This window comes from Anabrus simplex, chromosome 7, assembly GCF_040414725.1.
Source record: "Anabrus simplex isolate iqAnaSimp1 chromosome 7, ASM4041472v1, whole genome shotgun sequence".
Lineage (NCBI taxonomy): Eukaryota > Metazoa > Arthropoda > Insecta > Orthoptera > Tettigoniidae > Anabrus > Anabrus simplex.
Genome location: NC_090271.1, coordinates 18,796,608 through 18,823,386, shown reverse-complemented (window position 1 = coordinate 18,823,386; position 26,779 = coordinate 18,796,608). Strand labels below are relative to the sequence as shown.

The 26,779-nt window shown below is 40.9% G+C and overlaps 1 protein-coding gene across 1 annotated transcript in view; it reads right to left on the bottom strand.

The window, feature by feature from the left end:
• LOC136876864 (insulin-like growth factor-binding protein complex acid labile subunit) overlaps positions 1-26,779 on the bottom strand; it is a 681,223-nt gene that overhangs the window by 108,211 nt on the left and 546,233 nt on the right. The window contains exon 3 of the mRNA XM_067150623.2: positions 13,089-13,155. The gene's annotated coding sequence lies outside the window, so the exon portion shown is untranslated. The remainder of the gene's footprint in view (positions 1-13,088; positions 13,156-26,779) is intronic.

Sequence of the window (26,779 nt, the reverse complement as noted above, 5' to 3'; positions counted from 1 at the left end):
TTACTTGCGCCAGGCTTTCCAGTTTCATCTATCCTACCCGACCTCCCTTGATCAGTTCTTGATTTTTCCGACCCCTGTTTTTTGCTAGTTATGTCTTGCGGCGACGATGGGACAGGAAAGGGCTAGGAGTGGGAAGGAAGTGGCCGTGGCCTTAATTAAGGTACAGCCCCAGCATTTGCCTGGTGTGAAAATGGGAAACCACGGAAAATGTTCAGGGTTGCCGACAGTGGGGTTCGAACCTACTATCTCCCGAATACTGGATACTGGCCGCACTTAAGCGACTGCAGCTATCGAGCTCGGTTTTTCCGACCCCGACGGTATTAGGTTTGCGAATCCTAGGTAGTCTTACATTTTCACGCCCTTGCGCCCTTCCTCTGGCCGACACCTTTATATTTCGAAGTGTCGGACTCCTTCCTGTTTTGCCTCCGTTTAATGTTAATAGATAATCTTTGCCCAGTTGTACTGCCTCTTAAAACGATAATCACCACCACTATGACTCTAAAAGTGAACGACCTTTTTTCCAATAACATTATTGGCTTTACATCCCACTACGACCTGACTACTTTTACGGTTTTCGGAGACACCGGAATTTATTCCCGCGGGAGTTCTTGTACGTACCAGTAAATCTACCTAGGCAAGAGTGACGTATCTGAGTATCTTCAAATACCACCGGACTGAGCCAGGATCGAACCTGCCAAGTTGTGGTCAGAAGGCCAGTGCCTCAATCGTCTGAGCCACTCAACCCGGCGAAAGTGTGTGTTCCATTCAGAGTGTACACCCTTCATTCCTATCAGGCTCTCAACAACACAGAAATCGTAAATATTTCCGTTATTATTTGTAAAAGGATCAATTTTTCCTGCACTTAAGTTTGAAAATGTTATTTCTGCAAGTACTATGTAGCATTTACCGATAGGACCAGTATTAACAGAAATATTTAATCCATCTTTTACTGTATCACACAGAATGAATATAATAAGTTAGCGCAGCCTAGATTGTAGTGCCTTCTCCCTTGACCTTAAATACCGATGTTCAATAAATTCCATTTAGCCGTTTCCTCATGATGATCATGCATACACGCATACATACGAAACAGACAGACAGACAGACAGACAGACAGACAGACAGACAGAGGGAAATTTAAAAACTGCCTTTCCTTCTTACATTAGACATGACCGACACAAATATCAATTTTTTAATATTCTGACCAAACAACAGATGTAACTCTCATGTTGTTTATATAGAGAGACGGCTTTCGCTCCACCCAATATTAGATGCGATCTTCATGTAAATGAACTTCCAAATTAACTGCAAGTGTCTTAGTTAGCAAAATGTCTCCGCTCCCTTAACTAATATAATCTCACGCTCAGAAATGGAGAAACGCTGCAAGCTACTGCTAACTTACTCTAATTTCTTGTTCTTCAATTATAGCCTCCATATCCACATCTAGTTGGTATTCAATACAGGTTTACAACCTAAACGATCCCGAGGGGACCGAGCGGCCGATCTCACAACTTATCTCATTACATCCCCAGTTCTCACGGCATGATATTCGCAACATTCGCCTCCGCTACACCGGGATCTTTCTCTTCATTAATATACAGAAAAGTACGGGGTACTCCTGATAACACATATACGGGTACGGTTCTATTTTCGTGCATCATTTGCCTCCCTAAGTGGTGCTTCTGAAAGAAGTGGAAAGAGAACATAAATGAAATCCAAGACCCGCCAATTTTGGACACATCTTCGGAATAACAGAGTGTAACTGGAAAGAAGAAAAATCAAAATTAGAATAACGAATGTCAACAGGTATTACATTTTTCTTTAATAAAATTATACTGTCCAAAAATAATTACCGGCACATGTTTCTGGTAAATTACAGTCATTTTGACACAAATGGGATAAGTGGGCTTATTGCACCTCGCGCGGAAACATCTGAATCATACTGCCTCTATAGCGCAGTGAAGTGCCAGGAGATCCCTCAAAACAAAGTGAATACCAGTGTGTCAGCGTGTCGTAGCGACGTTAAACAGACTGAAGTTGTCATTTGCGGAGTTCTTATAGCTTCCACTATGTACAATGAGGTAAGTACAAGTCGCTAGAACAGTCAGTTTCATCCAGGAAAGTGAATTTGTCGTCGTAAACACGAGGACTTCAATGTCTCCCCGTCTGCCATTTATCGGTTATGGAATAGATACTGCGAGACAGGTCTGTTCACCAGGCAAGTTGGACAAGGTCGTGAACGCATCACAACCCAAAGTGACGACCGATATCTGGTCATATCAGCGTTGAGTCGTCACACCGCCAGTGCCAGAAAACTGTGGGGAGGCATCGGATCAGGCTATAAGGAACAGGTCAAGCGAACGGAACTTACGACACGGACGACCTGTTCGAGTTCCTCGCTTACCGCGGCAACATCAAGTAGCTCGCCTTCTGTTCGTCCGTAGCCACATCAATGGGCAACTTCGCCACTGAAGAGCTGAATTGTTCACTATTTCCCTGACTCAAAGTGATGGCCGTGCACGTATATCGCCAGGTTCTGATGAACGTTACTCAAGTGTACAGCATGCGGGCAGATTCGGGCAAGGTTCTGTGATGGTATAGGCTGGAATGAGCCATACAGGTCTTGTCGTCCGTGGCCACCGTACCGGCAGGGAGTATCAAAAAATACAGTAGAGACAATACGCGACACTTACGGATTTAGCCTTTTTAAAATCGGAGACAATTCGACGGTGGCGCTCCTAGTGACTTGACCTGAAAAGTCGCGCTAAATTTAAATATCAATGGAAATACATATACGAAAATGGATAAATAAATCACGTCTAGAAAGAAAGTATTATTGAGATATTAACTTCAGAGTTGCTAAAGCAATTCTGGATAAATGAATGAAGAATTATTTAAAAGGCTATTATTTAAAGACTGAAATTAGACATATAAACAAGATGTGAAATGGACTGCTGTGAAATGGCTAGATCTTTCATTTATGCATTACTTTATTTGCTTTAGCATTCCTGCCTGAACTTTTACGGTTAGATTTTTTCTCATTTAAAAAAACATTGTATCATTATATTAAGACACTTGTCAAAAAAAATATCGGCACATTCCTTACACACATGATGAAAGTAATTAACATTTAAAAGCTGGGCAATTTTCCTCTTAACATGAAGCCTACTGACAGAAAGAACATTTATAAAATCCCGGCTTTAATCTGATTTTATCATTTAAAAAAACATTGTATCATTATATAAGACACTTGTCAATAAAAATATCGGCACATTCCTTACACACATGATGAAAGTAATTAACATTTAAAAGCTGGACAATTTTCCTCTTAACATGAAGCTTACTAACAGAAAGAACATTTATAAAATCCCGGCTTTAATCTGAGAAGAGGGATAAAAGAAAGAAAAGTATGAAAATTTTGTCGTTAGTGATGCTTTGAGAAATATTTACGTGCAATTAGAGTAAAAATATAACAGACCCATGGCTGTATAGTGTCGAGTATTTCTAAAGTCGCTGGCCTGGAAATGATCTGAACAGATCTTATAATTCTTATATATGCGTAACGTCCCTACTTTATCCAAATCACTTCTGTGACATTTTAAAACCCACAGATCACACCTACAACAACACATCGGTATTGAAGGTTAACTGCTGCACTATACAATAAAATATGCGTATTATATTTTAAAATAAAATATGGGTCAAGCAGGTCAGAAGATTATGAAGTACTATAAAAATCTCTTTGTCACTGGAAGAATATATATGCAAACACAATATTACTTACATTTTCTTGTCACGAGGCAAACGGAAGAAAGACCGCGCATTCTTCTCTAATTCATAGTTACTGCAGCCAAACACAGCACATACCTTTCCCCTCATGTTGAGAGGAGATATCAAGGAATGACACACGCTACTATTTAATTATGTCAACTCACTGAAAACGCATAAATAACACCAAAAACTTCACACACAAATACACGTGCTCTTATGACAGAATCCGTAGTTCTCGTGTCTACCCGCTAGAGAGCTCTAATAGCTGTCCCTCGATACTTCGCTAAGTGTCGCGTATTGTCTCTACTGTATTTGGTATCAATTAGATCTTGTTAGACCATGTGGTGGATGCAGCATTCGGTGTTGGCAATGAATTTTCTCTCATGCACGGCAATGCCCGGGCGCATGTAGCGGGCGACGCCAGGGACGGCCAGCGGTGAATCCCGATCTGAATCGCACTGAATACGTGCGCGACATGTTTGACAGGGGTGTTCGTGATGGTCCTGTTGCACCATACACTCCCCAGAAACTCTCACGGGCTCTCAATGAGGAATTTGAACGGATAGCGCAGAGTGACTCCCGCAGACTTGTCTCACATAGGTGTCAGGCTATGAAAAATGCTTACAGACGTCATACACGATACTAAACTTGTCAAACTCGTAAGGAAACCAAACTGAATGACCGGATGAGCAGCTATTCCCACTTTGTTTTTGACTAATTTATAAGGCATATATTCTAGCACCGCTAGTTGTAAATGTTTTTTCTAAGCAGTATGGAATACATTCAAAAACGTTTTCACTAATTCTTGTGGAAAATGCATTAACTTCAACATTATTGTCCTGAAATACAACATTAAGGTTATACAAAACAATTAACGATGCTACTCTTTGGCTCATTCCAATCTGCCAGGACAGCATTTTGACCTATGAAAGAAACAAAACCTGAAAACTACGCAGCAATCAGGTCGTATGAACGTTACTCTGATATAAGCACCATAATCCGTAGTAGACGTCCGAAATGGTCTGAACGTATTCTGCAAAATTGGATGTTTTTTGGGCTTAGAAGATGAGAGAGCAAGAACAGATTATTTGGTTGCTCCCCTCCTAGTAGCCTCTTACGGCAGGCAAGGTGTACAGGTAATGCATTCTTTCACTCCACCCATAGGGTAGATAAAAGTGTTGCGATAAACAGAAAGAAATGTTTAACATTCTGATCTAGTCCATCAATATGGCACACAATTGTATGGCCATAAATATTCTCAAGATACGTGTTATGAGAACACTTGTGCAGCCTTCGGTGACGTTACCTGGCGTAAGGGGCTTTGCTGTGATCTAGACGAAACGTCAGTCAAGGGCAGTGGAAACTCGATTAAAACACGGCGCCATTTGTACCTACTGTATATAGAAGGCTGTGTTCTGGCGCACGTGAGGAAGAACATGACGAACACTCTTGTCTGGTTATCACGGTGTTGGTTCAATGCTCACGCTAAACTGATGACTCTAATTCCAGATAGGTCCCCAGTTCACTACCATATTCATCTTAACCGTCGTTCTATCTGGTTCTTAAACAAACTGTTCTTTCCCGTTTCTGTATCAGTAACTATTCAACGTCAAAAAATGCACTATGAAGAGAAAGAATGGCGAAGATATTTCCAACCGATCCAAAGTTATGCGACAATAAAGTTAGTAGTTAAATCTTCAGCACATTCACCGCCACCGAGACACAACGCCAGTACCTAACATGCAAGAATAATGTAGAACATCCATGAAAATTGTTTAACAACCGCGGCCCTGAAGTCTAGATGACACAGCCTACCCCAATATTGTGACACCGTAGAAAACGCTCTATAACAGTGAAAAGAGGTCTACATCTGAGCCAAATTTCAAGAAAATCCGTCAAATATTTGCTGAGATGTTTTAGGAAATCACGATCCGCAAGTGTAAAGTCACTTAAATTTCGGACAAAGGGTGCTTTCTTCTTAAAACATCCTACGACATGTTTTTGTCTTGACAACGGGACAAACTCCGTTAATTGGCACGTACGCTCTCGCTGTTTCCGACATATTATGTACCGGGCGAGTTGGCCGTGCGGTTAGGGGCACGCAGCTGTGAGCTCGCACCCGGGAGATAGTGGGTTCGAATCCCACTGTCGGCAGTCCTGAAGATGGTTTTCCGTGGTTTCCCATTTTCACACCAGGCAAATGCTGGGGCTGTACCTTACTTAAGGCCACGGCCGCTTCATTCCTATTCCTAGGCCTTTCCTGTTCTATCGGCGCCATAAGACCTACCTGTATCGGTGCGACGTAAAGCAAATAGCCGACATATTATGTTCAGATTCATTCATCATTTAGGTATAGAAATAAAGTTGAAAAAGAATGGAGATTAACCCAAATATAATTAAAATATTTCACTGGACACATCACAATGATAATTAGTTTAATGGAAAATATCACAGGGTTTCAATGTGGACTGAAAAGTAATGTGAACAACATGGCGCGCTGAACTCAGCGACCTTGCGGCTTTGTGTGAGTCGAATCCCTCTTAATGCCAAATTCGCCCGTTATTTGTAGCTCTTTTTGGCAGTACCGATTTTTGTACCTCTTCTCTATGAGAACTATCATTTTATTGCAAAAGACAATACTGATGGCGGATTTTTAAAAATGTCTATCTTCAATTTATTTCTATACTGAAGTAATCGTTTTAATTTAATCCCTTATTCTTCTCTGTTTTGAATTTTGGAAGTTTTGTAGCGTACATTTGTGATAAGGTCATTACTACAAATATTCATTCGCATAAGAAGTTTTTGTTTTAAAAATTGCGACATTATTGCCCTGTAGAACGTCGTTTTTCTTTTGTTTTTTCACTGGGATCGAATATAAACAAAGGGAGCTATAAGCGTTTCAAATTACCCCTGTTCCCATAACACTGCTAGAGTCGATGTGTGTGTGTGAGAGTGCGGGGACTATGGATGTACGTTTTAAATTACATTCACATTTCAACAAGTGATGAACTTAAATTTGTTCTTTGTAAAACACTGCTAACTGTAGTAAGAAAGCTTACCCCGACAATGTTCAATTCTGTATTAGTAAGTTTCTGTCTTGAAGCTTGACAAGTAAGTGGTAATATTTAGTCTGGCCCGGTGTTCTGTGAGCTTCAGAAACCGCTGTAGAAATAATCGCTATGCAATAACAAGCAGAGCTGGCCACTTTCTTGTTCTCGTCTCGCCACAAGACGGCCTGCTCCGCAGCCACTGTGGCCTGTTCCTGGAACTTGCTTCCTCCATTTCGTCTCCTCCAGTTGCAGTTCAGATCTTGAGGTTGTGGTTAATCTACTGGCATCGTCCTTAACCCTCCAAATGTTTTGCCATTCATCTCTGTGGGAACACGCACTGCCTGGAGAATTATTGTAGAGCCATGTCACCACGAAATGACCTACAAAGTACAAATTTTGAAACATCTCTATGTAAAACGCGCTTCAACCTGCACAGTAGATAGATGCCATTATCGCTTCATCCAATCAGAAGGTATCTTCCTCATATTCCATACTCTACGAAGCGGCTTCAGACCACAGAGTGCTTGTCAATTTCTTGGAAAATGCCCGGTTCCTTTACTGAATGGTCAGCGTAGTGCTCTTCGGTTCAGAGGGCCCCGGGTTCGATTTCCGGACGGGTCCGAGATTTTAACATTAAATTGTTAACCCTCTTGGCTCAAGGACTAGATGTTTATACTGTCCCCGACATCCCTGCATTTCACACACCATGGACGACACTATGTATCCTCCACTACAACAGCACTACTATTCGACAGATTGCGCCCATCCTCGTCGGAGGGTCTGTCATACAAGGACTGCACCACGCTAGAAACAGCCATACAAAATAAGTATTAGTTGAAAAATGCTACTAGAAGATGCTACGTAGATCTAGGGAAAGCTTATGACAGAGTACCAAGGGAAAGATTGCAGGTTACGTCATCAAAGGTAGGACATTAGAAGGGAATTCCTTAATACCGGAACTCAGTGTGTGGTTCTTGATACGTTCAGTTCTACTCCTGTTATGGTACACTCTGACGTCCCACACGGAGTGTCTTTGGTCCCCTTCTTTTTGTCCTATTTACTGACGAACTCGTTAATACTATATTCTGCTTTTCTTGTGAAATTCTATTATTTGCAGATGACTGTAAAATACTCAAACAAATCGATTCTTTATCAGACGCAAACTCCTTACAGAGAGCACTTCTCTCTCTCTCTGAACGGTGCTCTACATGGTGTCTGAAGCCAAATCCTGCCAAGTGTTTCTCTGTTTCGATCACACTTCGTATTCTTAGTAAATACTCCCTCCTCGGTAACCCCTTCCCAACTCTAACAGAACATAATGACTTACGAGTGTTGTTTGATAGTAAATTGTTATTTGTTCCCCATATACAAAATATAACCTCGCGAGCAATGTCACTTCTCGGTTTGTTGTATAGATTTCCTGACATCACCGATATCCAAGCCCTCAGAGCCTGCCGATAATTGAATTCGCGCCTCCAATTCGGTCTACCTCTTCACCCACTAATCTGAATCACATTGACTGCGTGCAGTCATTCTTCTGTGCCACTGTTAGAACCCGAGTATCTGATTGTCGAAACCTGAGCAGCAACCAGAAACCTTCGCCCGTTATCTACCCGCAGAAAAGTAGCCAACCTTAGATTCCTGTATAACGCTGTTAACGGTTTGTTTCGTTCTCCTGAACCTGGATTCTTCTTTTCCCTATATGTCCGAAAACCAGGATAAATCCACCCCTTCATATTCGGTATTCTCGCCTCTCCCTTGTTCAAATAACTTTATTTATCCGCATTCCAACCCTCCTTAACGCTATCTTCTGACAGGAACTTCGACGGTTTTCTTCGTATGTCTCCTTTAATCGATTCTCCCATAACCTAGCTCATTTTTTTCATATTCCTGTCTGTCTCTTCTCATTGCTGTCTCCTGTATTGTACACAATGTAATATTTATGTTTTATTGTACTACATCGTTACTTACGTTGCATATCTGTATTTATCTTACTCTCTTCGTTTTACTTTCAATATTTCACTTGCCTCGTTCTTTTCTTTTGCATTTATGTTTTACTGTTAACTGTTGTGTCTCTATCCGCCTCATGTGATCTGCCACGCAAAGAATGGGAAGAAAAAACATTGTCAGCTAGTTGTCGGTGGGGAAAACATCTGATCCACGAGGCGTGGCTGGGAGTGGTGTCACTGGCAGGATGGGCAGGTTTCCTTACCACGGGGATACCACGACCAGCCGGTTCTTTTAGATTAGTATTAGGCAATAGAGATTTAGTTAGGGGTGGTGCCTTACATGATGTCTAGTATTCCGCCCGTGTGAGGGGCCACCAAGTTAGTTGTAAGATTAGAGGGTGGTAGGGTGGGCCCTTACACATGGACTGGTCATCCGCCCGTGTAGGGGTCCGCTTAGTATTAAGTTTTAGACTACATTAGTTGTAGATTTAGTTGTAGTGAAGCAGTTAGTCTAGCCATGTACTATTCTTCTTTATTTCCTTATACCGATATTTGTAACTATGGTGGGGTAATAAAGATGTAATGTAAAAAAATTTAAATGTTGTGTCTCTACAGTTATTCTGTTAGTTTTTAATTTTCTTCCGCTACTTTTGTCATTAGATGATTTTCTTCACTGTTCTTTCATTTTGTTTGTTTGCATTCTGCTACTCCATTGTAAATAAATGTTTCAGTACGAAACTCTGTAATTCGGCTTCTCGCTGTTTTGGTTTCCCAAATAAATAAAATGCGCTAAAAGTTTTTAAAATATTTGCTAAAATGAATAAAATCCCTTCATTTCTTTTAACATAACCAAGTAAGTTATAATCCGGAAAAAGTGTGTAAGTACTCACCAATAATGGCCCGTCACTTGGCTGTTGTAATATTCTTCTCCATCCCCAGCTTCCCACTATATTTCACCATTTCAATTATAGAGGTAACTCACTGATCAGTAAACCAGGCAAGGCGTTCACAGGCATTTCGGAAAGTGGTTGCGAGTAAGTTAGATTAAAACAAGTGTGGTTTCATACTGCAGGACAAGATTTTCAGTATGCGTCAAGGGTGGTCGTGCGGCCGTGATTACTGTTCTAAGAGGAAGTACAAGATAGGAGTCAAGTAACTGAAAAGTGCCTCGAGAGAAATAGACACTTACGTTAATGTTTTGAAAATCTAGATAAGGTATATGACAGAAAGTTGTGGGATTAGGTGCAGGCTGTTACAGGCAATCAAAACGCGTTTATGCTGACAATCGGATCACTGTGCGAATGACTTCGTGGTTCAAAGTAGTTACAGAGATTACACTAGCTGATAAACATGAACATAACAGCTGACTGCTGCCTCTTATGGCTATTATCGGAGCTAGCTTTTTGGAAGAAGTATTACAACTAATGATACCTATCACATCGAACTATCTACAGTCCTTGTGGCATACTTCCTAGTAGAGGACATTAATGCAAGGTGACCCATTTGATATCTGTTCAGACAATTTCATGCAGCGAGCCGTTCGAATCTGCAGCGAAGTACACGTTCTAATTCATTCCATCGGTCTCAATGGATTTACGCCAAAATGCTGTTTACTGGAGGTCAACAAACGATAACGAAAATTATGGCAGTGGTTTCGAGTCACTTCACAACTAGTGCTCCTCGACAAGGGGTACATGGAAGAACAAATTACAAGACGCTTTTAGTGTTTAGGAAGAACGTATATATCAACGAGAGTATTTAACTTATACATCTCTGTGGTGTTGTGGTTAGTGTGTTTAGCTACCACCCCTGGAGGCCAGGGTTCGATTCCCGGTTCTGCCACGAAATTGAAAAGTGGTAAGGAGGACTGGAACGGGGTCCACTCATCCTCGGGAGGTCAACTGAGTAGAGATGGGTTTCGATTCCCACCTCAGCCATCCTCGAAGTGGTTTTCCATGGTTTCCGACTTCTTTTGCAGGCATATACCGGGATGGTACCTAACTTAAAGCCACGGCCGTTTCCTTCTCTCTTCCTTGTCTAACCCTTTCTATCTTCCCCTCCCCCAGAAGGCCCCTATTCAGCACAGCAGGTGAGGCCACCTGAGCGAGGTATTGGTCTTCCTCTCCCGTTGTATCCCCCTTCCCGAAGTCTCACGCTCCAGGACACCGCCCTTGATGCGGTACAGGTGAATCCGTGGGAAAAACCAACCCTGGAGGGTAAATGATTAAAAAAGAAATAATAGTCTTTCTTTCTTTCTTTCTTTCTTTCTTTCTTTCTTTCTTAATCTGTTTACCCTCCAGGGTTGGTTTTACCCTCGGACTTAGCGAGGGATCCCACCTCTACCACCGTAAGGGCAGTGTCCTGGAGCGCGAGACTTTGGGAAGGGGGATACGACTGGGGAGGAGGACCAGTATCTCGCACAGGCTGCCTCACCTGCTATGCTGAACAGGGGTCTTGTGGGGGGATGGGAAGATTGGAAGGCATAGACAAGGAAGAGGGAAGGAAGCGGCCGTGGCCTTAAGTTAGGTACCATCCCGGTATTTGCCTGGTGGAGAAGTGGGAAACCACGGAAAGCCACTTCCAGGATGGCTGAGGTGGAAATCGAGCCCCCCCCCCCCACCAACTCAGCTCTCGTGCCACTTTTCAGATTTCGCGGCAGAGTGTGGAATCGAACCCGGACCTCCAGGGGTGGTACTTAATCATGATAGCATAGGCAGAAAAACGTTGACTTGTTGTAAGCTGTCTGGGAATACCTGCTAAACCGCCTGCCACTCTACCACCCTCGATCTGAATCTCTCTTGCGTATTGCAAAAGCAACCGTCGTTGTTGGGACCTAAGGATCATTCGGCAAGCATTGTCTAAGTACACGTAAGATAATAAAAGTAAAGGTTCATTTACTGTCGTGTCGAGATGTTCCTTTCTTGTGAATGCACTCATAGCGCATGACAGACTTCATGTTTGTCTGCACACTCCGCGCAATTTCCGTGAAAGACTAGGTAAAATGACGTCTCACTTTATCAACTTTAATTAGTGCATAAAAAGGATTAATTAAATAACTCTACTGCATGCTGCACATCGAGCAATTAGAAGTAAAAGCTCCATGTTATGGATTACATGTGCTCTGACTACAACCAGATCTCTCTGTTGACTGTTCACTGAAAAGCAAGGGAAAGAAACCTTAGGCTTAATTCTACCATCACTTCAGTGCTATTACACGCGTCTCTATTTTATAATAATAATAATAATAATAATAATAATAATAATAATAATAATAATAATAATAATAATAATAATAATAATAATAATAATTGAGTTAGACTTGTATATCTTGCAGGGAATACAAAATCTGGGCAAGCAGTGAATCTTTTCAACTATTTTGGATTGTAGTATAGCAAGTGAAAATTAATCAAGGTGTGGAAAAGGAAACAACGGTTGAAACCAGCAGTAAGGTCCAGCCCTGCTCCGTCTCACGAATGCACAGGCGTAGAGCCGTGACCACCCCTCCTCTGCTCCGTTAGCCGGTCGGAGTGCAGAGCTGTTGGACCACGGACCAGCCGTAGCCACTTACGGGTCGAGACCCACTCTGCATCTGCCGACCTTGATAAAATCTGAGGATGTTCTTGGAGAACGAAACATATCATTCTTCCTGTAATAACGTGTATTTCTTACAGGTATGTTATAGTTTTATGCTTTATATTGAAATTGTGTGTTTGACAGACTGGATAACTTTTAAGTTACAGAAAAATGTCAGCTCCCGAACACAACTATCTTTAGACAGGTATATTCTCAGACCGACTTTGCTGGACGGAAGTGAAATTCGGGTAGACACAAATTGGGAGTAACGGACATGAAAGTAGTGAAAATGATTACCGATGTATTTTAAATGGTCTGTACAGACTGTGGAGTCTCCTATAGAAACTGAAGCCCTTTGTGCCCAGGAATTAACCTGGTAGTCTACTGATTGTTGACGTAGGCTGAGTGAACCGCAGGGCCCATGAGCACAACCAGAAGTGGAACACTCACTTTTAAATATCTCCTGGACGAGGAGCTAGAATAATGCGTGAACACATTACATGTCTCTCTCGCTCGATGTTATTCGTATCATTTTAATTTTCATGAATATGTACATCGAAATGGCGGCATAATCTTATACGTCCTCCGAAATGTCCCAGATGCTATCTTCCAAAATATTAATTTTTGATGAGGCATCGTAGGTCAGAACATCATAATAACAGCAGCAACAACAACAAAAACAACAAAAGACCAGCACAATGTGCTGCCAAGCTTAAAACAAAAAGGAATATAAAAGGTTTCTTACTTGATTCGGTTGACCTGGAAGTCTTCTCACTGCTTAAATGCGGAATACACTCTTCTCAGGGACAACGCTGGAAAAGAAACGAGAAGAATAATTATTAGTAATGCTCTATCCGTAATCTAAATTATTTACATTTTAACACATATTAACCATCTATAAAAAGAAAATTATTTTTTATGTATAATTCTAATTCTTGATTCATACTTCGGACATACCTCGAATTAGGTATTAAAGAAGTCAAAAAGAGTTTCGCCCTGTTTGTTTGTTTGTTTGTTTGTTTGTTTGTTTGTTTGTTTGTTTGTTTGTTTGTGTTGACATCGCAGGAGAGCGACGAAAGCGAATTTCTTGAAAATCGTTAAGTTCACGAATATCCGAGGAGCGCAGTGGCAATATTAAGAAGCGAAAATAGGAAATGTCAAATTTATAACTTAATATTAACAGTACCGAAAAACTGTATATAATAAAAATTGGGTTAAATATAATTTTCTATATTTTATTTTTCGTGCAATTTTACCGTACGCGGAATAGTAATGGAAATATCGACATATTTGTATTTTTCACACACTTCCAAGTTAGTAGGCCTATCTCGAGAACTGCCAGCTCTATCTAAAAGGTGTACGCTAAATAACATTATCCATTTCTACACCATAATAACAGAGATGGTATAGTCGTATTTGGTTTCTGAAGGCTGCAAAACCACGTGGTCATTACCTCCAATTGGCCAGAAGGTCATGAAGAAGACAAGAGTAATAAGGAGAAATAACTCGCAACAATTAGGGAAAAAGGAATCCTAAAGCGTGAATGCCCTAGCATCGCCGGAATAAACCACCAAAATGTGATGCCTTACTGTGTCCTGAGCTCCATAAGCTTATCAACAATAACATGCTTGTCTCTCATCTCCGCTAGATGGCATTACTGCTGCAATGACGAAAAAATAACCCGTCAAGTACGGGTAAACAGTGTGAGTCATGTAACTGCATATTTGCACAGTGAAGAAGGTGAGATCAAATCCACCGAGCCAATGGTATCACACATTCACATGACGCTCCATTTCTTACTGTTGCCTGTTGCCGCAATACTTTTACATGTCTCTTGGCACCGGCCGAAGCAAAAAGTAACGTCCACTGAAGTCAACTACCATAACAAAATTGCATTTCCCTTTTAGAAAAATCGTAAACAACCATGCAGGCTATGATGTAAAGTACTGATGGATGGCCATGACATACTGATCCACGGCCTACGAAGCTCTAGGTACTGTTGCTAGGTAACAGCGCCTCACACATTTTGTAACATAGCACTACTCCGTTACACCGAACGAGTTCGCCGTCACGCTGAGCTTCCATTCGGAAATAGTGGGTTCGAATCCCACCATCGGCTGCCCTGGTGGTTTCCCATTTTCACACCAAGCGAATACTTCCCATCCTTCTTTGTGTTAGTGCGACGATAAACCACCTCCACTACTTCCTTACACAAGACCCCCAGCTCTAGCTGTTTTCGAAACAAAAGTGACCTTCTCAGAACACTCTGAAAAAACATTATTTCATCGCACTTTTCATGGCCTCCTCTACCACGTCACAGCCTTCATAATTCGCCCATAAACATCGCAACTGGTACTTAATACCCTTTGTAACGTACTTAACTGTTCCTCCGGACAGTTCATGGCCGACTCTACATTACAGCTTCAGAAGTCACGGAATAGTATGATACATAAGTAAGTCTTTATACTTACTATATAGACGTAAACGTAGAAATTCTAACAATTACAATATGTCAGGCACAACCTTACTGCTTTTGACATAAAGGTCTTATCGCTGGGGGTCACCCGAAAATTTGTCCGACTCGTTGGCTGAATGGTCAGCGTACTGGCCTTCGGTTCAGAGGGTCCCGGGTTCGATTCCCGGCTGGGTCGGGGATTTTAACCTTAATTGGTTAATTCCAATGGTCCGGGGGCTGGGCGTTTGTGCTGTCCCCAACATCCCTGCAACTCACACACCACACATAACGCTATCCTCCACCACAATAACACGCAGTTACCTACATATGGCAGATGCCGCCCACCCTCATCGGATGGTCTGCCTTACAAGGGCTGCACTCGGCTAGAAATAGCCACACGAAATTAAATTAAAACCCGAAAATTTGTGTAACATGACGCGACAAAATGTACGATGGAAGTGTAACCACAGTAGGTGTAGGGCGCAACGCGTCCGCCTGCCACACGGCGGCACCCGGTTCGATACCCGGCCGGGTCAGGGGTTTTTTATCGTAAATTATTAATATCCCTGGCTGGGGACTGGGTCTTTGTGTCGTCCTTAACATTCCTTTCCTCACATTCAACAATGTACATTTGCGCAATTGCACTTATACGCAGGTTCCTACCATATGGTGAAAGTAGAGCCAAATATCTGCAGAGGTCGACGCCACGAACAAATATCATCTGAAATTAGCAGCCATCGGTGAATGGCCATTACCAGAAGAGATATTTATGATCATTTTATTTTCGCCATTGAAAAAGTGGTTTATTTGTAATATGTTTCTTTCCTAATAACTAATACGTTTGTTACGATGTATGTTCAACGCTTGTCCCATTTCTCTGCGCGGTCGTTTTACGACCGGATGCCCTTCCTGACATCAATCTCATCAGATGAGTTAATAAGAAGAAATGAATGACGTGATATATGACGGAAGGAAGCGAGAAGGCGAAACCCGGTAAAGGCACATAGCCTATTCAAATTATACTTTGTGACGACAAGATATTAAATTATGTATGCAATTTATGCGACGTAAAATGTTTGCATTCGTGTAGTTTAAGTGTCTTCTACTTATGCAGTCCGCTGTCCAAATTGCATAAATAAATATTATTTCTGTCACTGACAGTCGTCGAAATTCTATGGCAGAGGTTGTATTGTTGTAAGAGTGACATCACCTCAAGGGATCACAGCTACCCACACACTGTGGTACACCTTTCAGTTCCTCTCCCACGTACGTACAGACTTGAGAACGAAGGACGGTGCAGCAATTACAACCGAGGTCACCCAAGTGTGAATGTAGCAACGAACCAACAGAGAACCAGTTTTTTCTCTTAAAAAATGTTCAGCCATTTCCTGTCTTTTTTCCGAACTTTACACTCACCGACGATTTATTTTTATCGTGTAACTGTACACAACACCAATAACAGAGATAAAGCCACTCAGGAAGTTTGCTGGTATCGTCTGTGTTTGCATTTGATGACTCACAGAACAAGAAAACATTCTCAGCGCCTGTTGATAAAACCATTTCGTAAACCGACTTCCAACGAATGAACTTACAGGTCAGGTGTCAGGGTCCCGTGAACACGACTACCGCATTTAAAACGTCCGCTGTAGTAAAGGAAACACCACCATCTCCAATTAGCAATAATCGATACTGTTCTAGGTCTTCCCCGAATGTAACACAGAGAAACCTGCCTATAACACGCCTTGAAGAACTAGGAAATCTACCTTAAATAAAATACTCTTATTTTATTTTATAGCATGATGCTACAAGGAAACAGTAATATACAGGAGACAAATGAATGAATCAAGCAGAACGACACCTATGTAATCCAATAAATAATTGATATTCTCGGGCGTACAAAACTCACATCACATGCCTTTCTTCACTAACTTCAATTTAAACCTCATTGGAGCTGCGTTAGAAGTTACACCTAAATCCGAGAGAGGGGAACGAAAATAGTATGGCAACCTCTGGAACTGCTCACATGCTAGGTAGGTGCCCATTAAGTAACTGTAACTGTTGAATACAGAGTTTTCTATAGTAGAAATATATCTTCTTTCCAATCATCCTAGTATTCTTATCAAGCACGCGATATATTACTACTATATTCTCGAAAAATATAGAGGAAGACATATAGAATAAAATTAAGCAGTAATTCACTATTTTATTTTTTAGAAAATGTTAAGAATTTTGTAAGCTATCATTGACAAAACAGATATGGCAGAACATTTCTGCCGACGTTAGTTATTGTTGCTGTGAATTATTTATTTTGTGCGGTGGGCAGAAGAACTTCGTCCATTAGGCCCGTGTTGGGCCTGAATTTCAGTAACGACAATGTACGGTGTACTATAGTTTCGAATACAAGCTTCCAAACATTTCAGTAAGAGTTTTCGGGGTCACCTAATTCCTGTTTAGAGAGGTTTCATAGAAATTACAAGAAGTATCAATATTATCAGACATTTTACGTTACTGAGTGGACCCTGGATTTCTTTCTGCATATTTCTTCAGTGTTACCAATGTTCATATTGTATTACTTAAAACAGATAAATATTAATTTCTTTCACTCAGTAATTGTCCAATTGGGGAAGTTTCATATTGCAAAAGAGTTCGTCTGTACGGCATTGGCATATGTCATGAATAGTTTTGTATTTTCCTGCTCTGACTCGAAAAATGTGAAGCTTTTCAAATGAAGCAGCGTACGTTCTCAAGGAAAACACTCAGACCTCGAGATAAGGGAATTAACGTGGTTTTTTATGTTGTACAGACACAGATAGGTCTTATGGCGACGATGGGACAGGAAAAGCTTGGGAATGGGAAGGGAGCGGCCGTAGCCTTAATTAAGGTACAGCCCCAGCATTTGCCTGGTGTGAAGGGGAATTACCTGTTCACGATTCAATACCAAGACCCAGTTCGAAATCGAACCCATGACCCAAGGTTCAAAGATGAAGTCGATGACCCGACAACCTCGGTGTCAAACATGTGTATTAGAATGATAAAAATACACTAAAATAATAATAATAAATATCGTGTGGCCTCAGGTACCGTGAACAAGTTTTTCGATTTTACGCGATCTAAGTAGCTTGCGTGTCAATTTCTATCTCGTCTTTTACTCTACCAGGTTCAGAGTTTAGCGAATATCTGCTGAGCTATGTATGATAATTAATGTTGCCGCGTAAACACCAAATGTGTCAGCGAAGATATTTTACATGCCGACTTCTTATGACCTTCAAAAATCGGACAACCTCTGCCCGGTTTGAACCCGTAATCTTGGGATTTGGGGGCCGGAATTATATTATTTATCCATAGACACTAATTATTAAGAAGAATTACAGAGCACGAAAGTTGTTGTTAGCTGTTTAGCGGAGTAGGTCCTATTATTATTATTATTATTATTATTATTATTATTATTATTATTATTATTATTATTATTATTATTGCATACTTTTAAGAAAGTTCGTTTGTTTTCTGGAGTAGTTTATATCATGCGTGTTTAATTCTTCAGAATAAATCATACTTTTGGCTCAAGAACTTTGCTCAGAGAGATAGTGGGCGAGTTCCCACTCGATCGTCGAACATTATCACGAACTGAACAGGGTCGAACTTCTCTGGTGCAGCACATCTGGCCAAGGATCGCAAGAGATGGAGACAACTGAAGGAGAGCCTCGTCGGAGATCACGATCCTCAGCACTGAGGGAACGATAAGAGAGAGACATGCTTGAAATATTTATTAGAGCATTCAGTAATAATAAGCGAGCTAAATTCCCGCCCTGACAGAGCGCTTAGCCATCTTTTATCCGAAGATCTCTTCTTAGGGAGAAGTTGTTTAAACTGCAGTTTATGAACACCAGCTCATTACGAATATGACTCGCGCAGTCCGGGGGTATTTTACCAGCGTACAAAATAACTCGTATAAGACAAAATTTCGACATTTAGTCGTCTCCCCAAACCATGATAACGGGATGTTATTTTTATTATTACTCATTATTTTCATTATTTTATTGCCCTCCCGGTGGCCATATTTATCGTTTGACCCCGTGGTTAGCCGGTTCGAGTCCCACTGGTGAAAAAAATACCACCATCACAATGTTGGCCGACGGGGTAGGAGTGATGGCGGTACACAATTTATAATCACTAAATTACGTGCCATAAGCCTGGATTCAATTCCAAATATCTCCGCAGTCCTCGTATGGAGTGAGGGCATATGACGCTGTTGATTGGAGACGTGAAGCCTTGAACAGACCCTATGGTGCTATTCGACAGGAGTAGGTTATGTGCCAACACCGGTTTTCACCCTCTTCTACCCGGTTATCTTCATCATACATCCAAACACGGAGGTTACCCAAAAGCGTCAAATAGAAAGACCTGCGCCAGGGGAACCGAACATGTCCTCGGGCACTCCCGGTACTAAAAGCCATACGCTAAATAAAAGATACAATTCTTCTTCTTTCTTCGTTATGCCCAATTACAGAGCGCGTTAGAACTTGTTAGCTTAGTCAGAGGGCTTCTTCTCCCAGAATCTCTTCACGAATTCGCTGTGGTGTTTATTTTTTCGTTTTTGTGTCTACTGCTTTCCAGTGGTCGTTTTTAGCATTTACCACGAATGTGTGATTCGCAACCAGAATTTCACAAAGACTACGATTTTTATGGAATCGTCTGTAGCGCTTATTTCTTGTAAATCTGTTTTTCAATTTCTTCCAAACAATTGATTTTTACTTTCTTTGAAATGATTATAGTTAATAGGTTTTTGGTAAATCTATTATCACCCATTCTACAGCTGTGACCACAGAATTTCAAGCGTCTCCTATGTAGAGCATCAGTGACCTTATCTGTTGCTGTGCACAGGTCTGCTGTTTTTCTTGTAATCCAAAAGCCATTTACATGAGTGAGACCATATTTTCCTAAAATACAAATTATCATCACCATCAAGGTCATATTCATGGGAATGTCAATCCATTAGCCCCTGTCAACCATTAACTTCAGTTTTGGTCCCTGTGTTTGTATCGGAAAATTCTCCTGCAAAATAAACGACCCCAAACGCCTGAAAAATTCCGCCAAATACAATAACATTGAGAAGGAAAAAAAAATTTGTCAAATGGCGTGATCCTTCATCAGTTTAACAGCACATTAAATGCAAACGCGTATCTAATGGCAACTTAATTTCAACTATAATCTTCTACAATTAATGTTTAATACCTTCCACCATTCATAACAAAAACACAAGTCTGTACACATCATCTGAAGAGAAATAAAACCACTTCATTATGAGAAAATGTTTGTATAAGATCCGCTTCGTCCTTAATACAGTCATCAACAGAGAAGCTGTCATGCCAGATGCTCACAGAAGAACAATCGCCTTATTCATGGGTATCAGTATCGTGAATGAGCAACGCAATGGATGGGGAGAAGTTTCATTGAGCGGAACATTTCTTCCGCAGCCATATGAATTTCTAAGACATGCTCATAAGAAATTTCAGTCTAAAGCGTGCTACCATTGCTGGTCGAAAATGATCCCTTTACGAAACATTAGCTGCAGATTTAGCATGACTCTGGAGCCATTAATGTTCATCGCGACAAGCAAGTGATGTTTTTTCCCGTAGTTTTTAATGTCGCATGACCACTGGTTGGTTATCGTCGACGTTGGAAGAGGATAGGGCAAGGAATAATAATAATAATAATAATAATAATAATAATAATAATAATAATAATAATAATAATAATAATAATAATAATAATGCCTTGTTTAACGTGCTACAGGGATTCGAAGTTGACAAGAAAACAAGAGAATTGATGAAGCAAACGTTGAGCGACACAACATTGAAAGTAAAATTTTAGGAGAAATTTCTGAACTATTTGAAATCAAAACAGGATTCAGACAAGGGTATGCGTTATCTGTCTTACTGTTTAATTTAGTTCTGGAGAAAGTGATTAGGATAAGGTAACACAAAACTAAAGTTATAAATATTGGTAGATGTATCCAAAAACAAAATTTACCTTAATTGCCTAGTATTTGCTGATGACATTCCTATCCTACCCAACAATAGACAGGAAGCAATCCAGTCCGTAGAAAAACTCCCTGAAATAGCAGCCAAAACAGCACTCCAAATTTCTTATGAAAAGACGAAGTATATGGGAGGGACTAGGTCAGGTTTCAGCAGTCAACCGTTAATCACCAAATATGGAAATATCGCTCAAGCAGACAAATTTAAGTATCTTCTTCTTAGAGTAATTCAGTCTAATGATTGGTTTGATTTAAGTATCTGGGTGAAATTACTGAAGCAGCAGGGTTAAATCAGCGAGCTAACAAAGAAAGACTTGCAAAGCTTCAAAGAGCATACAAAATTAGTTGGAACAGATATGTCGCGTAGCCGAAGGTGCGACGATAATCGATATTCTTAGTTATATCTGGAATTAAGGTATCATGGGTTCGGAGCTGAGTCGTAACTCGAAACCAATAGAAGATGTCAAATCACAAGTCGAAGAATGGTGGTCTTATTATTCAAAGTTCCAAGTACGTGATAGCTAACGTGTTCGCAGCTCTTATGATACTCCGACAGCTTCTGAATAATAAGACTTATTAAAGATGAAGGGTACAGATGATTTGTTAAAAAAAGAATTGAAGTCCTCTCAGCATACAAGGTACCGTAGACCTGCTCGCACACTGAACGGTCATATACAGCTTACATTGATATTTATATACTCTCACAATTGTGTGTGTGGCCTCTGGCCTGACTTAGTGGCCTGTTTATTATTACTAAGGCTCGGAAGTTCATGCCCTAAAAAACTAAGAAATATGCATGCAAATATGCCAATAAATATGCACTATTAAAATGAAAAAATGGCTGTAGACAAGTCAGGTTAGTATTGATAATAACAAACTTACATTAATTTGTTGGAGGTTGAAGCAGAAATAGTCCCACTGTCAATGCTGAGTGATGAATTGCAGTTCACTTTGCACAAACTTTCAACTGTAAAACATCATCTCTTGTCTCGCAAAACACGTTTGTAACGTGAAAAACTACTTTCCACATCACAAGATGTATTTGGTGCATATTAAATGATGATAACTGCTCCACAGAAAGAGGCAAATCGATCTCCCAATGGGAAAGAATTGCGTATTGTCTCAGCAATGCGATTAAGAGCATGTGCCAAACAAGTTATATGAATTAAGTTAGGAAAAATATCTTTCAGTGTTTGTCCAGATTTTAACATATAACTACCTGCATCGATAACAAATAAAAGTAGCCGGTCGTATTTGATTCCAGATGGCCATAATAATTTCAATGAGTCCATCACACACTGCGTTACAGTTACATTGTTAGTGGCCGGCAATTCACACACATTAAGAAGATATGGTATCGTCTTTTGTTCCTTATTTAAGGCGCCCACAATTACTTTAGCAGTAAATCGGCTCTCAGGATCAGTGGTTTCATTAATAGACAACCACACAAACTGATCCGCTCATTCAATTTGACAATCGGTTATTGTAACAACGTCCTACGTAAGTCTTACGCAATGTACTTGCTTCAGGCACATGTTGTCGAGTGTATTTGTCAAGAAAATGTTTTAATGTGGCGTTATTAATTTTATACAAGGAAATATCAGCAGCTAAAAATGCTTGGCACAAGTCGTAAGAAAATTCACTAATCCTACTTCCAACTTTTTGAACAGGCTCTTTATTTGCGAGTTTGTTAGTTAAATTCTCCTTATGTTTTACTGTTTTTATGCATTGAACTATTTTAAACCTTTTCTCACTCCCTATAGTTTTCTCACATGCTCCACAGAGCAGTACGCTATTATCTGTAGATATTAAGTCACCTGAAAACTCCTTCTGTAAATGAGTTAATCTACAATTCGAAGCTGCTCTTATTTTCAGCATTTAAATAACTGTTTAACAGACACTTTATACGCGAAACATAGTTTAGTCACAACCAGTTCGCAACACAGTTACACGACTCTATGGACAGCCAGTCGACACCTAGGCACAAAACGTGAGGGCAGATGATGAAACAGGGGATTCACTACGTGACATCATAACTCCTTACCACATGACAAGTTGCGTCATAATGCGCAACATTACTGCCAACATCAACCATACGAAAAAAGCTGATTTAAAATACTGTAAAAACCATTAAACTGATTATAATATGCCACATAGGCGCAAAATATTAAAATCTGATGCATTTATGAAAATCACTCAAATATGCAGTTATATGCACCATAAAAACACGTTCAAATGACTGAAAATTCCATAATTCGTGCATATATTGTATAAGCATACATTTTTAACCCCTACGAAAAAACATGCAAATGCATTAACTTCCGAGCCCTAATTATTACATATCAATCTGGTAGGAAGTTCCTCTCCTTTGAAGGGTGGACCGCTACGGTCATTAAGTCAAGCAATTATATCGATTCGTGTTTATGTTATCACACATAGTGCTATTGGCTAATGATCAACACATAATGTAATACAATAAATACTTTCAGCTTCCTTGAAAAGGAGGCTGACTCGAGTCATATAGCAGATGGGGACTAATGGATAACAAATAATTTATACTTGTGTGCGAGAGTTGCTTGCGTGGTTATTCCACACATACAATAAAAGTACTATATCAAAAAGGCAAAATTACGACATTATAACACAGTAGTTGAAACAGGAGCATCGAAACTATTATAACTGGTGGTAAATCTCGAATAAAGGTGATCGAAAAACAAGAAAGAAGAATCCTCAGGAAAGGCTTAGGACCGAAGTGCGAAAAAGGAATTTGGATGAAAAAGAAATCACATGAAGTGTATCAAGTTACAGAAAAAACACAGATACAATCAGGAATCGGCGATTCGAACTTTATCGTCACTTATACAGAATGGCCTCTCTAAAGAACCAGAGAAACAAGGAATGCCATTTGGTCCTTGTTTCAATGACGGTGAAATCCTGACATTCACCTCCCCGCGGTAGAGAGGGGGCAACGACTGCATATAAAAATAATATTTTATAAAAATAATATTTTATATGCAGTCGGCTAACGAATGAAGGGACCGATTATCTCCCGGTATAAGGAGATCCCCTATACCAAGTGCCAACAGTCTCTTTGAGAGTGGATGAGCGGGTATGGGTAAGGGCACTATTGTCCTGGGGACAAGAAATTGTTCCCAAAGGCGGAGGAACCAGTTTGGTCAACGGCATTAGGATGCAGAAGGCAACGGGAAACCACTGCATTAAAGATCCTGAGAGATATTCCAATAAACTCACATGGCATGGCTGCAACGTCAAGGACGGAGCTGGCGGTGTGGATCGTCTACCTCCGTTTGGAGACGACGGCTTAAGAAGAAGAATACAGAATGGATAATAACAGGCTCACAAAGAACATTTTAAACTTAGCCTTATCAATGAAAAATCACAATAACAGGCTAAAAGAAATCAGTGAAGACCTAAATGAAACTGGAATTAATGAGAAAATCATTCACAATAGAATAAAAATTCAGAACCTTAATTCACAAACACAAATTTTCTGTAAAGCCACCCGACTAAATAGAGGATGGACTGAACAACGTAAAAAAAGAGCACAGCGAGAGGATGAGGAGATATTGGGAAGAGAAAAACAACCAAAAAAGTGCTAATAAGTTCAAAAGTGCTCCGTAGCTGGGCATAACGAATTAATAATAATAATAATAATAATAATAATAATAATAATAATAATAATAATAATAATAATAATCCTCAGCTACCGCGCAGAAGTCAATTAATTTGACGCCATTTAGGCTGCCCCGTGTCGATTTCGACGTTCCGGTTTCCTCTACCAGATGGCAGAATATACCACAGCATGTCGACCCTGACCATGGGGTCTGGTTGGATCTCCAACTGTCAGCAATGATAGCGAATTTAGTTTTCACTGAAATCACATACTCGAAATATGAGGAGTGAGGGGTGAGCTTGTTTTTAGTTGTTTTCCTTACCAGGCTAGAATATGCTACTACATATCAGTCTGCTAAGCCCCACTGTCGGCAGTCCTGATGATGGTTTTCCGTGGTTTCCCACTTTCACGCTTTAATAAAGGCCACGGCCTTCCCACTCCTAGGCCTTTCCTATTCTTTCGTTGCCATAAGACCTATCTTTGTCGGTGTGACGTGAAGACAATTGCAAACATTGTGCTAAGCCTAGAGAAATGCAGACACAAACTCGCGGAATATTCGTACCATCGATTACAGGAAGAGGCTGCAGGCATCATTAACATCGCCCATACGTCACACAAAGCTTTGCAACTGACGAACTTCCCTGAACCCAAACCAGAAAATACAGTGAACTGCTAGCACTGCGTCTTATCATAGTTGGACAGTAATGGTGTGTAAAAGGGAAAATGCAGAAACTCAGTTGTCTCGAACGTAAATGCCACTGCTACACAATCTATACCGTGTAGGCGACTCATTCGATTAAACTCTCTTCGTTGGCCCTGCCAATGTACCAATGCTGTCGCTAGAGACCAAAAACTTCTGGAAGAATAAATCACGTCAAAGCTTCGACTTAAAGACATTAGAAGTAGCTGGACTTATGACACGGGCGTGCACAACATTAGCTGATATCCTGTTTCATTGCAATTTCATTCATGAATTGAACTGAAGTAAGGAATAATCCAGAACTTCATCTGAAGTAATGAAGGGAAAAAAGAAAAAAACGAAGAAAAGGAAAAATTAACGCTTAGTATAGACAAGATCGGAGAGAATCCCGATCGAGAGAAGTGTGCGACAGGGTGACACCATGTCTCTGAAATTGTACGCCTTGGCAGTCGAAGACATTTTCAAGATGCTCTCCTGGGAGGGGACGGGCTCAGTATCGACGTCGTGGTAATCAGCAACAATCCAGAGGAACTGAAGATCATGCTCAAGCAACCTAACGAAGCGTCACCTAGAGTCGGCCTGAAGATGAACCTGAAGAAAACGAAGATCCTAAGTCTGGACATCGATCGAAGAGAAGTGGACAACAAAACCCTCGAAATAGCCGACCACTGCGTTTACCCTAGCCACAATGTCGACCTTGATGAAATTAACCGAGATGGAATACCTGAAATGGGCGACTTCCGGGAAACTCGGGTTCATCCTCAAGAAACCCGCCATGACTACCAACCTGTGTTCTGTGTACTGCCGGTCACCACAGATGGTCTTGAGACGGCAACACTCAAACAGAGCAATGTCAAGTGCCTAAGAGCTTGCCAGCATGTCATGGAGCGTGATATACCTCATGCGAACGAGGGGATCCGGGGGTACACTGGGGTAACAGACATCGTGCGACGCATCGCCAGCCTCAAGTAGCGCTGAGCGGGACACATCGCAAGACGGAGCGACGAGCGGTGGACGAAGAAGATCCTCTAGTGGCAGCCGAGGACGACAGCAGCTGAGATGGCGAGGTGCCATCAGGACAGTCATATGATAAGCGATGTAGGAGGCTCACGTGCAGGAGTGGACGGCTATGGGCGGCAGACGACGACGGTAAAATGATATAGGAAATATCAAATACAGTATGACACAATATATTGTATAAGACAGGACAGAAGGGGAAACGCGAACGTGGACATTATGGACCAAGAACCTCCGACAGTAGTTGGACAGTAGTAGGGCAGCACAATCCTGATTCCGGAAGCGCAGAATAGGAATTATTACTCTATGACGTTTGCCAATCTCCCGTGATAAGATGGCACTGGAGGAAGAACTGACATACGAGGATTCTGTCTAGACAACATTCAGTGCTCATATTCAAACTTTTAATACGGATATATTTCTGGACTGGGGGTCAATCTGGAATTTTAGTTGGCAGAATACCGACAGCGTGGCAACTATGGCAACCAGTATACGCCATAGATCTGTACTAAGCCTCACGTTATTAGCATGTACCAGAACACAGCCTTCTATATACAGTAGGTACAAATCGCGCCGTGTTTAAAACGAGTTTT